At 34.5% G+C, this 14,062-nt stretch overlaps 1 long non-coding RNA gene across 1 annotated transcript; it reads left to right on the forward strand.

Annotated features, from left to right (window-relative positions):
* The first annotated feature begins 532 nt into the window (after positions 1 to 532).
* LOC136351013 (uncharacterized) lies at positions 533 to 9,754 on the forward strand. Its single transcript, XR_010734241.1, has 4 exons — positions 533 to 649; positions 6,187 to 6,407; positions 7,569 to 7,779; positions 9,547 to 9,754. It is a non-coding gene; the product is annotated as an uncharacterized lncRNA (long non-coding RNA).
* The last annotated feature ends 4,308 nt before the right edge of the window (positions 9,755 to 14,062 follow it).

The following is a 14,062-nucleotide window of genomic DNA, read 5'->3' on the forward strand; positions in this document are numbered from 1 at the left end:
GAAAGACGGAAATGGGGTATTTGGGTTCCCTTATGTGCTGTGGCGTAGTAAAGATGCGTTCTAATCTATTTATGCCCTAGTTAATAGTCGGTTTAACACCGCATTATTTTCCTAGAAAATGGATTCCAGCTGGTAATGGAGAAGAGAAGGAAGGTAAGTTTTTGTCTCTTATTATCTGCTGTAATGTTTCTGTAAGCACTTAAATGTGTGCAAGCGTACTGGCATATTTGTAGTTCCTGATATAAATTAATATCACCGTTTTTTGCTTTTTCAGAAAACTTTAATTTTTGTATGTTTCTTAATAGGGACCCTGTCCACAAGAATATAAAAAAATAATTTCAGTAATCTTGCGGATTTTGAATTAGAAATTTATTTTTATGCTTTTGTTAGCACAGTTCATTCCTGCCCTAGAATAAACCGATGGTCTCTAAAATTCCGATGTCTAAATTTCCCCCTCCCTCCCACTCTTAGCATAAGTAAAAACCAATACAAATACTGATAGTGATGAATCAATTGATGAGTTTATTGCCGATGTAAATCATCTACCGCGAAACATCCGTGCGCATTTATTCCACCTAAGACCGAAGACGTAGAAATAGACTAAATCAATGACGGCTTGCTCACTGCTTTTGCTTGACTTAAAATAAAGGTTAGTAAAGACATAAAAACCAGCAATTAATACATACAAATCTTCAAGGCGGTAAAAACCTCGATTGAATTTCCCAACATTGGAACTACTCGGACTAAATTGAACTTCAGGTATCAACACCTTGAGGAGTCTGAGGAAGCAAAAAATTTATCTTTAGAAATTTTCAGGTGAAATGAGAAAAAGTTAATTAACATATTTTTTGAAACACTGAAAAATATCTTAATCTGAGCTTCAATCTGAGAGAACTGCAAGTTTTTTTTTTATTCTTTTTCTCTGCGGTTATGGAAAATATCCAAACACATGCTTATATTGGTCAAGTGAAAATAATGTGCTATAACTAATTCAAAATATCATGGAGATAAAGCAATTTGAAATTTTCGTACGGTTTATTTACTTAAACGACAATTGGAAGTCAGTAAAACAAGACTGTTTCCTGGGGTGTTGAGTAAAAATTTTCCATATTGTGGTGGTCTAGAACACCCTTCTATTAATGGAAGCATAGTGCCCTTTGTAAGGTACAGCAGTTGCTCTATAACGTAAACAATAGGTGCACTCGATGGCTTAAAGAGTTTTTGGCGGCGCACGAAATAAAACCAATGATCATAGGAAATTTGCATTTAAAAATTTTAATATCCTTGTTGATTAGTATTGTTCAAAAACAGCTTGGATGACTAGCAGAATATTCTTGATATGGTTCCACAAGCAGTTTGTCCCTGAGGTTTAACAATGAATTTGTAAACACGAATGTTCTATATATTCATTACTTGCGAATTATCGAATTTGTAGGAAAAAAAATCCTAAAAAAAAAACAGAAACTGCCAATAAAACCGTTGTTACCATTAGATAAAGCACTAAGCCATTTGCCAGAGCAATAACTGAGGAACGAGGATGCGCCAACTTTTTTATATACATATTGCCCAACGTAACTCCATTAATTCTACTCATGGACTTGAACGCACTAAAGTATACCATAGAAAATTTCTATTGTACTTTCGTCTGTTCATTAAAGAATCGTGAAAACATATCTGAAGCTTTGAAACAAGTAACATTACGAGAAGGTGTTTTAAATTTTCATATGGTTCTGAATACAGTCAATCAGAAAACCATTGAAACATGTTGGAACAATTTCTTTTGTATTAATAATCAAGATGCCAATAATTCAGGCTGCACCGATGTGATAATATCAGACACCTAATTATATGCAGTGAAATGAATGGTCATTGCCTACCATGTGGGAAACAAATTAACTTTATATGTCATAAAGGCCAGATATCAAAAAATTTGTTTCTTTGAATTCCATAATAAACACTGATCTGCAGCAGTTTTTGGTGTTTATAGTTAGTTTCTGGATTTAGTTTCGATTAATGCATCTTTTCGATCGCGTTTCTTACAAAAGACTATTTCGAAGCTTTAATTGCAGTTTTCAAATGTTTATCATTTTTTTGGCAGAACGTTTTCAAAATGTATGCATAATCAGCCATTAACATAAAATCTTCACATCCTTCTGCTTCATCATCACGGAAACGATGATGAAATGTATTCTCCCATTTCTAGTGTTGATGGCAAAAACAGAATTGAAACTTAAGGTTGTTTCCACTAAACATTTTGCAGTGGGAACGTGGTTTCGAAATTGTTTTGTAGCAAAAAAGTTCCTGTAAAAGTTGGGTTTTTGTTTTGTTGTGTGTTGTTTGTATTTTGTCGGTTACATGTGGACACGGCAAGGCGAAAAGTTCGATTTTTTATGAAAGTCGTAGAAACTAGTATACAGAGTGCGCCAACAAAAACGAACTAACACTGTTTCTTCGGATGATAAAGAAATTATGCAAAAATGTACGGACACGTCAATTTTAGAATGTAGGGGGAAGGTTTTTTATTGCAAATTGACGACGGTTTTCTTCGCCCCCTAGGCGGGGGAAAACCATTTCCAAATTTTAAATGGCAAGATGCTCAAGTGATACATCAAATTTTTTTAAGGGCTTAATGGTCATACCAATATATCTTTTTCGAAACAACCATTGGCAAGTAAATCGTTTATTTTTCTATGAACACCACTATGATACATAAAGCATAAAAACAAATAAATCAATTATTCAGAATGCTGCTCGTTAACTACCTGTCAGTGGAACAAGTTTGCTTCGAAACGCTGTCACATCTTCGGGAAAATTTTGGCGCTTATTTGGCGGCATTTAATGACAGTACGTTCTCGCATAATGTAGGTACTTCCAGGGTACCTGGAGGAGTAGGATAAGTTCCGGATTTGAAAAGACCTCATAAAAAATCTGATGGGGTCAAATCTGGGCACTTTGCGGGTGATTCAATTGCAACCCTTCTATCCATCCGATGGCCAGGAAAATTTTCATTCGAAAATTGCCGAATCACTAATGAGTAGTGCGGTGGTGCATCATCTCGTTGTGAATAGTTCCGATTATTTTCCACAAGAATTATGGGGGTATGCGCACTCCTGCAACAAATGTAGATACGTTTCGTCAAGCAGATTTCCGGGGAATGAAATATCTTAACGTTTAGTATTTAAGGATGTTGGATATGCGCTTAATGGAAGATGTTTGTGTTAATCTCCGACCAATATCTGCAATTGTGATGACTAACAATACCATTTAAAGCAATATTTGCTTCATTTGAAAACCGGATATTGAAAATGAAATTTTGATTTATAAGTTGGTCTTTGGCTCATGAGTTCGCAAAACTGTAAGCGGGGGACAAAATCGTTTAATTCTTGTACAAGTTTTATTTTGTATGGGTGAAATTTATGTTTTTTCAAGATTCTCCGAATGGTGGTTGCACTTGTCCCAGTGGAAAATGACAATTTTCCGGTATTAATTGTTGGTTCTATAACCGTTTGTTCCAAAACCTCCATTTCCATCGTTTGATTTCTATTCGGGCGTGTTCTTTTTTTAATTATTATTAATAATGGCACCAGTTTCTCCAAACTTTACTACTAATTTCAACACATACTTTCGGCTCACATGCTTGTCTTCGTAACGCTTGTTGACGACATTAGCTGCTCAGCTCCATATTTTATGGTATCACCATAAAGCCCTTCAAAAACCCTTTAATGTGATGTATCACTCGACTCCCTTACCATTTAAAATTTTGTGGTTGGTTTTTTACCCACCAAGGGAGTAAAGGAAATAGCCGTCAATTTCTAAAAGAAAACAATCGTCCTCCTCCATATTAAAGTTGATATGCCCGAGCATTTTTGCATAACTTCTTCATTAACCGAAAAAATAGTTCTGTTTAGTTTTAATTGGCGCACCCTGTATATTGTTGAGCGTGCAGCGAATTGGCAATTTTTCAGCTGAGAAAATAGTTCGTTTCGTACTTGAGATGCAGCCTGGATTCTTTACTTAATAAGTATTTAGGACGCATAAGCATTAATAATGCAGACAAAAATGTAAGATACAATCAAAATCAACTGATGACAAATTAATCGTCAACACCCACACCTCTAAAATTAATGACCGCCAATCCCAGCATTGTCTCGTGCTAAAACCACAAAGAATGTACATGTTAAACTATGTGTTTTGGGCATTAATCACCCATACACAGTATATTGATACTACACTACGAGCCTTACCGATGAATAATAATTGAAAACGGCTATTGCAAGGTATTTGGTCGTGTATCTGTAAAACATAATCATAACACGTAGATAGATAATTTAATTATTGTCTGCTGCAATGGTAATGCAATGCATATAGTATGTTCGTATCTTATCGGAAATCTTCAATCTCGCCGAAAGCCAGTTAGCTCGAAACCCTTTGATATTGAAAAAACTTAATCTCATGTCTGATCTTTTCATCTCAGTTTGTATGGTCGGATTTGATACGTCCTGCCGCTGAAAATATCCTTTTCAAAAAAGAAAAGAACGTAAAGGTATCAACCGATTTCATTCTCTTTATCAGACCGTACCTAAGAGGTTTAAATTCTTAAAGATTTCTAACGTCCGATGTAACCCATTCACGGCAGTTTTTTTGTGTGAAGGTGTGTTTTTGTGTCCCCCCAGTTCATTTTTGGCGGCTAATAAAGGGGACCCTTTCTTTTTAAAAATGGAACTCAATGCGACATCTCTGAAATGTGTGTGTTTCTTTTCATTGTTCGTGTGGGACCTATGTTAGTCCTAAAGCTGTATTAGTGCTCGCGTGATTTTTCCTTTTCATCGGGGCGTGCAAAGTGAAGATCACATTGGCACAGCTAAAAGTCATGTATCATGGGAAGAGGTCGTATAAATTTCCAACATTCGAACTCACCAAACCATTATTTAGCCCCATAAGTTATGGGAAATGCAAAACGCAACGATAGGAATTCCTATATATCACCAAGGAGAGATATCGACCGGCCGTTATGTCGATTCGAACGAACCGCGAGATAACGAAAAGTTTTTGTTTAGCAAATGTTCCGTCTTTTCGACAAATTGGCAGGATATAAGATATCGATGGCAGTTAACAGAGGAGTATATTCGAAGAACTCAAACATTAACATTACCATAAACATTCAAATCACCGGCGGTCAATGATGATAAACTCGATATTATTTTGGTGAACCAAGATATTCGACAGTCTGAATGAACTGCACCAACAATCTTCAGTAGACGTGCTGCAAATTTAAAATAAACCAAAGAATACTTTTTTAGACACGACATATATTTGAGGCCTCTCTAATCACTATAAATCTACAGTTCATGTACATATTTACAATGTGGTCCAAGTTCGAGGCGGTTTAAACGATTTCAAAAGCTAGAAATGTGAAGAAAATACACTCTCCTTCCGTTTACAATTGAAATGTATACGGATTCCGATTTGCTGCATCTAAACAACAAATACGAGGTTTCGTTCACTTACTATCACTGCAAAACAAACAATAAAAAACTTTTAAACAAACTTAATTTTGAAGCTCTGTATTTCCGAAACTTTCAGATTAGGGCAACTTTGGATAAATCATTGTACATCGAACTCAGGAATTTGTCATAGTTTTTCACAAACCATTGACAGAAACACTATATAACTGAGTGCGCTTCACGATGATGATATTTTTCATACAATTTTTTCTCCTTCCCCATATTCCCCTGGTGCACCTTTCCTTGTAGATATTGCCTGCAATGGATTTTCACAGCAAATTCGATGAATATGGACGATTTATTCAAATGCTTAAAAAGTTTCCATGTGACCACTACTGGCTATCCGATAAATCTGCGTAAATCCTGCTGGAAATATCGAAGAAAAACTAAGCGGATTTTAGTGGAAATTCTGAAAATGCCATAAAAATGGAAAAATTAATCCGATCGCTCTATCTGCGGACCTTGATTGATCGAATATTAGGATGATTTAGGGAAATTATGCAAATTTTCGGTTTCGTAACCCTGTGTGATAAATTTTGTGTCTTGATTTTCTTTTTCCTCCAGATTGAGTATGATGGAATATGCACACACCTCAATATTTTTTTTAGAATTTAAGAGTGAGATAAAAAGAAAGAATACAGAGACAGAGGGTATGATGTAAATTTATATTTTTGATTTTCAGATACCAATCTTAAGTTGACCGAGACGATCATCATGAGCTAAAATGAAGGCGAAGACGTTTTGTATAATTTATCAGATCTGCGGTAATTGTATACGCTAACTGGTGGCTATGTAGAAAGCACCATCATGAGAGCATAACAATTATCGTGAGGTGCATTATGACGATTTTTTTGTACTATTTCCTTCGTTCAATAATCTGCAAATGGACTCCATGCACATAAGGTAATGACTTTTGTTTCTATTTTACAAACTGAAACTAATTCTAAGATGTAAAAGTGCGTAAGATATTTAAAAGTTAGGTGCTGTCTAGGAAAAATTGGAAATTCCAGATTAAACTTTCAAAGTCGTATAATCGTAAACTGCCGACTAAAGTAATACAGGGTGTTCGTGAACAAGTGTCCGTTATTTCACAGATTGATTTTTCAAGTAGTTTTAAGGTGGAAAGTTCTTATAATCATGTTTTCTAGCTTATTTAGTTTTCAATATACGGGAATTAAAGTTGAAAAATAAATTACATAAATATTTTACTTTTTTCCATTTCTTCTAGGTAACTTTATGAAATTTCGTATCCGGAGATTTTTTGAGAAGAGAAATTCAAATTCATCAACGATGTAGTTATATATTCTAGAGGGCTTCACAAGCTATCATTAGCACAATTTTGGATAGCTACAATTTTTTTGCGCCACACTGGATGTCACTTTAGAGTAGAAAAATCTTTCTTTATACCTTGTCTGTGTAAAAAAAGTATACCTTATTGCCGTTGTCAGAAGCAACAATGTCCGAAAAACACGGATTTAGAGTTGAACATGCATGCTGATTATTTAAAAGTGCTAAAATAATTTACTATCTTACGTTTTATTCACAAAAAAAGGAAATAACACTTTAAAAATCAACTACTATTAGTTTTTAGTCAAAATAACATGACATTTATTGCATTTATTCTAATAGTTAATTTTTTTTAGAACATATATTGTGAAATATGGCTAAATAAGTAATAAAAATTACAATCAATGTTGGAACGTGATTTCATTTTTCAATCTTGATACTGTGTATCTTGAAAATTAAGTGAGCTAGTACACATGTTTATAAGAACTTTCCATTTTAAAAGTTCTTTTAAAATCATCCTGTGGAATATCGGACACTTACTCAATAGCACCCAGTATATCAATTTGTGAGTTTATTATTTACTGCAAACTGACGAATTTTTGTCTTAAGTACTATAGTTTATTAGGCGCTTTTGAAATTAAAGTGCATTCGAAGAGTTAATGAAATATTAAATTTTTGCTCTTGTCCCAGTTCTACAAGACTCGTTTAGACCTAGGCCTTGGTCTCATATGAGACCGATTCCAAGACGGAAACCGAAACTTGAATTTGTTCTTCTAGACTGGGGCTGAGACCTGCTTCGTTTCACTCTCGAGGAGACTTGAACTATAATCTTTGATTATGATGAAAAATTAAAAGTCAGTAGTTTCAACGTGACTTTGACAACCGAGCTTGCGATGCAATACCAGACTAGATCCGGCCTCAGATTCACCATTGGGACTCAACCTAAAACCGAGTTTAATTGCTTTTCCAAGTGCAAGACCCAGATTAGGTAAGTGCTGTCTCTATCTCAATATACGCTGCACCGCCAAGTTAACGCATAATTTTTTAAACTGAACAATTTACTTTCTAAAACATTCATAAACTGCGCTAGTGATTTTAAATTATTGGTTTATGGCTCTTAAAACTTTTTAATCATTTTTTTTACGTATTTATTTATAAGAGAGCAACAATTGTTTACGAAACGTTCAAAATTGTTACACTCAGTTTTTTATGAAATGCACTACGTAATAATAATAATAAGTCTTGTAATTTTGGCAAAATAATGCTTCATAATAGAGTGTCAAATGATTAGAGTTTCAATAAAAAAGAAGGAGCGCCAATGGTTTTTTTGTCATCAAACTTCTAGATTTTTTATTCATTTGATGATAAATAAAATAATATTTACGGGGAAACGTCATATAGTTAAGCAATAAAAATTATATGATTTTTTGGTGCGCCGCGTATCCACGTAACTATGCCCCTTATTGGTTCCGTTGAGTTAGATTTATTGAAAATTGCGGTACCTTTCTTTAGCAAACGTAAAATCTTTTCTCTAAAATCAAAAAAACGAAAATGCATAGAAATTAGAAATATGCGTTAATTTTGCGGTGCAGTGTATGTACAAGACCAAGACTGGTACCGAGACTTAATTGGAAGATAAAGAAATTTCCGGTCTCGATTAGATCAAACCATAATCAGCGAAACATTCAAAAGAAAGAAAAACAAAGAGTTTTGCCATCACAACATAGTATTAATTTGATGTCTGGCTGGATTTGTCAATAGCCCCACCCGACTGTGCTCCGGCAAGTCCATTTATCTACTTCTTCATATTAAATCTATTAACAGTTAGAGAGCTAATTAAATAGGCGCCGACACTAACCATAACGCCACTGACATAATATCAACTTATGATAAACCGAAAGAAAATAAACGATTACTTTTCATGACAAACATAAATAAATTTTTAAAATCGCTCCCACGCAAACCGCTAATGACTAATATTATTACTTGTCCCGTTTGGTTGTTAGGACGTAATTATTCTGGTTGTTGTGCAACTAAAATCTGATTTTCCGGATTTAGACCCACACGGCCCATAGAAAAAACAATGTAAGAACTAAAATGGTCGGAACAATCCGAAGAAGATCGTCCATTCAACCTACGGAGTTCTCTGAAAGGATCAAAATACATTTAAACAGTCAGGAAGAAGACGTATCGTTACAGTTGGTGACTTTCGGCTTTGATTCTTCGCAAGTATTGTTCCTTCAGACCCTTGAAATGCCTTCACAAAAGCCGGAGTTGAATTCGTTAGTTATGCCTATTATATCGATGCCTTAAATGAAGGGCATGTGCAAATGTTGCGGTCCTTTTGTTATCGAAACCTCAAGAAATCCGACAGCCACAAGGTGTGCCTGTAGCAAAGAATTAGCACTGATATGTTTTAAATGGGAGGAGAACGCATTATTGGGTGGTTCTTTTGATATTACTCACATACATTTCAGGGATTTTTGACTCGGAATATATGGTTTTGTAGATATTATTTATGCCAAGGGAAGGGCGAAAATTTATAAGGGCGGTTTATCGGCAACTTACAAAATCATGCCATTAATTCTGGACGAATTTTTTCACATTGACTAGAAATTTGGTGTATCACTCAAACACTATCAGCTTTTAGACGAAAAGCAGATTTTACAGCATCTGCTCTGCATAAAAACCCTCGCTACATGGGGTAAATTAATTCTTGGAGCCACTCGAGATATGCCTTTTAATTTTTTTTTAGATTTCTTTAAGATGCAGTGCAGCTTGTCGAGGGGTTTCTTTGTAAGTAACAGCGGTGGATCTTCTCAAAGGGGTGGAAGAGAGATTTACGTTAATTTGAAAAATTATAATTCAGGATTTTGGTGCAAAAAAAGATGAACTCCACAGTCTGCTGCAAAGCATAATCTATCGTTTGGTGCAAAAACGAGATGAATACTCAATGAGCGAAGAAATCATAAGTACGTTTGACTCAATATTTCTTTTTCATTTTTATTTTATTCATTGACATGCTTTGTTTCAACGTGTTCAACATTCGCAGCTAGCGTCTGCTGCTTTACGATTTAAAATCATTGCTATTTCCCAGGATATGACTTATGATTTTTCTACTCACGTTAAGTCTTTCACTCTCAGGGCCGAAAAATCGTTACAAAGAAAAATTTTACGCCTCTAGTTACCTACTTTTCGTATATTCATCACTTTCTAATGGAATCGAGCGCAGCAAATCTGCTTTTCTTCTTCAGAAATTTACCTTTAAGTATGTAAAAAGTCGGTCAGTTTTAACGAACGAGAAAAGCGTTATAATGCTCCTTTGCCTCTTAAGCATGCAAAATCGAAAAACGTCATGCAACTGGCTGCAGAGTATGTATCCAAAGCTGACGTGTCATTTGATGACACTTTAAAAAGTGGTTCGGGTGTTTCGAAAACTACAGACGTTTCAAGCACCGACGAAGAGGAAAACTGATCCGATTGATTATATCATATTGTATAATGTTTTTATGTATTATGATGTTCTTCCTTCGAAAGTTTGAAATTTTAATTGTGGGGAAAGTTTTAACCTAACTAAACCCGTTCTTGCACCAATTACCTTTCTTTTCAGTACTGCTTGTTTTATGATAAATTAGCCTAACTTTCACTTCGATGCAAGAATAAGATGTACTTTATATAAAAAAAAAAAATCATATGAATTTTTCTTTGTCATTTGATTCTTCTGAAAAAAAAAAAAAAAAAGCGACTCATCTCCTTTTTACGCCAAGGTCCTCATATGTTTTCGACTTCTACAGGCGAGTTTGAAGGAATAAAATGATGTATTTACGCCCTGTCATTTCTTATCCCCATGCAAATTTAACATGTAGGCAATAAAGAAGCTTATGGTTCCCCGAACTGCAAATATCACAAGCCATGACGTGCCGACCCGTCTTTTCCAGGGGGTCGCTTAAAAATTATAACCGTCTGTATGTATTGAACTGCTGAAAACAATGGGTAATAATGTTGACAATAATACCCGATAAAAATGACTTATTGTTGAATGGGAGATCATAATTCAACGAGCGCAGTTTAGCTGCACCAAAAAAATGGTAGGGGATACCGAAAACTTTTAAACTATACATATTAACCATTTCCATTCTATCTGAATTCTTTGATCTTGATTAAAAAGTTTAAAGGAGGACATATCATAGATTTAATGAATAAATTCTGTAACTGAGTTCGATGCTTACAAGTGTGAGTAAGCCCTGTAGAACCACTAAATTTTTCTTTATTAACTAGCACAAACTGTAAATTAGCTTTCCCGCTAATTTTTGGGTTGTCGAAGTATTGCCTTAAAAAATAGAAATTTTTTCAGTGTGCTGAACACTTGCCCACCATGATAATAGCCGCTTTGCATTTCGGCATCGAGAAATTGTTTAAGGAATGCGGTTAGAATTTTATTTCGGCAGTGTTCTGCAGTTTTTAAAACAAGTATTACTCCAGTTTTAACAAATAGCCTCATGAAAACAGACAAACTACGTAGCTTAAAAAATAGGAAAACATTTACTCGTTTGTTTATCCTGCCCAAACTCTTAATTTTTCTGGATGTAGGAGCTTGGGGAAAATCACCTAACGATTTTTCCTTTTCCAAATTCTTATATTTTAAACATTTTAAATAGCGGGAAACATGAAACCAGGCTTCGTTTTGTCTATATCTGTACTGTTGCTGGAAATATAATTGAGGTACCCCTGACAGAACTCTATTCGTCCGTTATGTATTATGTGATGATTCAGCATATGGTTTAAAAATAGATTTTTAAAAATTGTTTTATATTTTCATTTGTGAAATTTTATTTTCGTCATTTGAGGTAATTATTTAGCAATTTTGGTTACTAGACACATATTCCGCATTTTCTCCGAAAAAAAGTGGATCGTCAAAACAAACATAAGTCAAACAATCAATCAGTCAATAATATCCATTTTAAATTTTTTCTATAAAATTGTAGTATATTCCTTTGTTGAGAGATTATAAGACTTACATATTGGGTCTTGAAACGAACCCTGAACATACGAGATTAACATGGAAAATTGGTTTTAATTTTTTGGCGCTTGCACGGATTATTCAATTGAAAAACTTTTACATGGAGCTTATAGTACCCAACACCGGTAATCATTCTGCAATTTTTCAATCTAATTAAAGCCGTTTTGGCTCAAAACTCCTTTATATTTTAAAAGTTTGAATAGCCCGCGTAACGTTTGAGGCCACGATTGGTTGGAGTCAAGATCAGAATTAAACAAACATAAAGTCGTAATCAACATAAGCATTAAACCCCTCGTATCGAATGAATTTTCTCTTTTTTTTATTTATTCTTCTGTATAAATTGAACAAAGAAAAAGTAAAAACAAATAATTTAAACAACTACCTACATATTCAAATTTAAGAAAACAAGAAATAAAAAAATTATTTAGAATTAATTATTTAATTAATTAACTATTTGCAACATTTACAGGAATTGCTCGAAGAAACCATTGACCAATTTGACTAATCGTGGCCTAGAACGATTTCAAGTCAAAACCCTTCTAATTAGAAAATTTGCAAAAAAATTGCGGAATGGTGGTCAGTGTTGACTACCATGACCTCTACGTGAAAGTTTTTCAATTGGGTAATCCATGCCGACACAAAAATATAAAAACCGATTGATTTCTCATGTTGATCTCGTATGTCCAGAGTTCGCCTGGATATCTGGCGTAACTTTATCCTAGGAAGAATAAACAAGAATTGTTACAATTAATCGTTTTAAGTATAAACTGAGATGCTCCAAGAAGTTTCTCTTGGTCGTGCTAGCAGATGTTTCGTCAAGTCCCAATACAACAAAAAAACATAAAATAACTTTAAATTAGAACTAAAATTGTCGATAGGGAACGCATTCAGGATCATAAGTAACAGATGAGCGATTCCTGGGAGGCGTATAACCATTGCCTTATGGCAGTTTTAAACGGATTTCGCCAGTGATTTATTTGCAAACTTTTCCTGCAAAAATATCCCATTTGACTATTATTATTGAAAAGTTTCACTTAAAAGTTCTTATATTTACATAATGGCCTCAATTAGAATCGATCGCCTTCACAGTAGCTCTAGCATGAAAAGAAGTCGCGACCTGGAGGAATGATGAATGATCAACGTTGGGTGTATAAAAGAGTGGTCATTAGTAATCAGAGCTGGTACAAATTAGTGACTTGAAGTGAAGTCAGGCTAAAAAGTCGTGTCAATACACCTTTTATGTGCAACGTTGGTGCGTGACTGAATTTAGGCGTGCGTCACCATCTACGATTTGTTATTTAGTATGTAGGCCGAGAAGACATGGTATGTCTGGTAATTCACATAGACGAGATGTAAAATTCGTAAAATGTAACTGATCTAGGCACATTAAAAAGCAGTTGAACAAGTATTTATCAAGCTGGGTTATTTTCCAACATTAACGACAGAAAAGTTTTTGAGTCGATAAAAAAAAGGTTTTTTTTAAGGAATGTTTATTTAGTTTTCGATTATTAGATTTTAAAATAATTCTATACAGGGTGTGGCGCACTTGATTGAACATTAGACATTTTCTGTGATCCGGTGGATTAGAACACACAGGGATTATGTAATTCGTCATTTTCGAGCTCTTTTTAAAAATTTCCATTATTAGATTGCCCCTTCGATTATTGCTGCTGCGTGTATAAAGACCTCATGAAGAGAATTTAATGAACTATTTAAAGTTGTTCTTACAGGTGTTAGCTAGAACCACCGGTGATCTTCAGACGATATACAATTGAATCAACGAAATTAAAGAAGATGGGAAACGTGAAGAAGTACGTTCTTAGTTTATATTTTATAATTTAATTTAAAGCATCCTGAATGGAAATTCTTGATTTATGCCCCCCTTTGTCAAAATTTCATTTTGCCCCCAGCAATGCATTTTTGAAATATACTATAGAATATGGTACATACACACACTAAACACTTATGGACCAGTACAATTATATCGCTGACCATGATATTTGCTGACATCTGTATTGGAGCATATTCCTATCGGAAGACAATATGACGCAGTATGCAACCAAAGGTCAACTGACCAGAAAATAAATGTACTATTGTTTCTTCACATACGATGGGAGGAGTTATGTATGTGAATGGGTACTTTCTATATAGAACATTCACTTTCCAACGACCTTACTAATTGAAAACACCATATTTTGTTTCGATGAACTGTGTCCTATACAGGGTATCGTTGAGTGAAGGGCCTATGCTT

Source organism: Euwallacea fornicatus, chromosome 4 (assembly GCF_040115645.1).
Source record: "Euwallacea fornicatus isolate EFF26 chromosome 4, ASM4011564v1, whole genome shotgun sequence".
Lineage (NCBI taxonomy): Eukaryota > Metazoa > Arthropoda > Insecta > Coleoptera > Curculionidae > Euwallacea > Euwallacea fornicatus.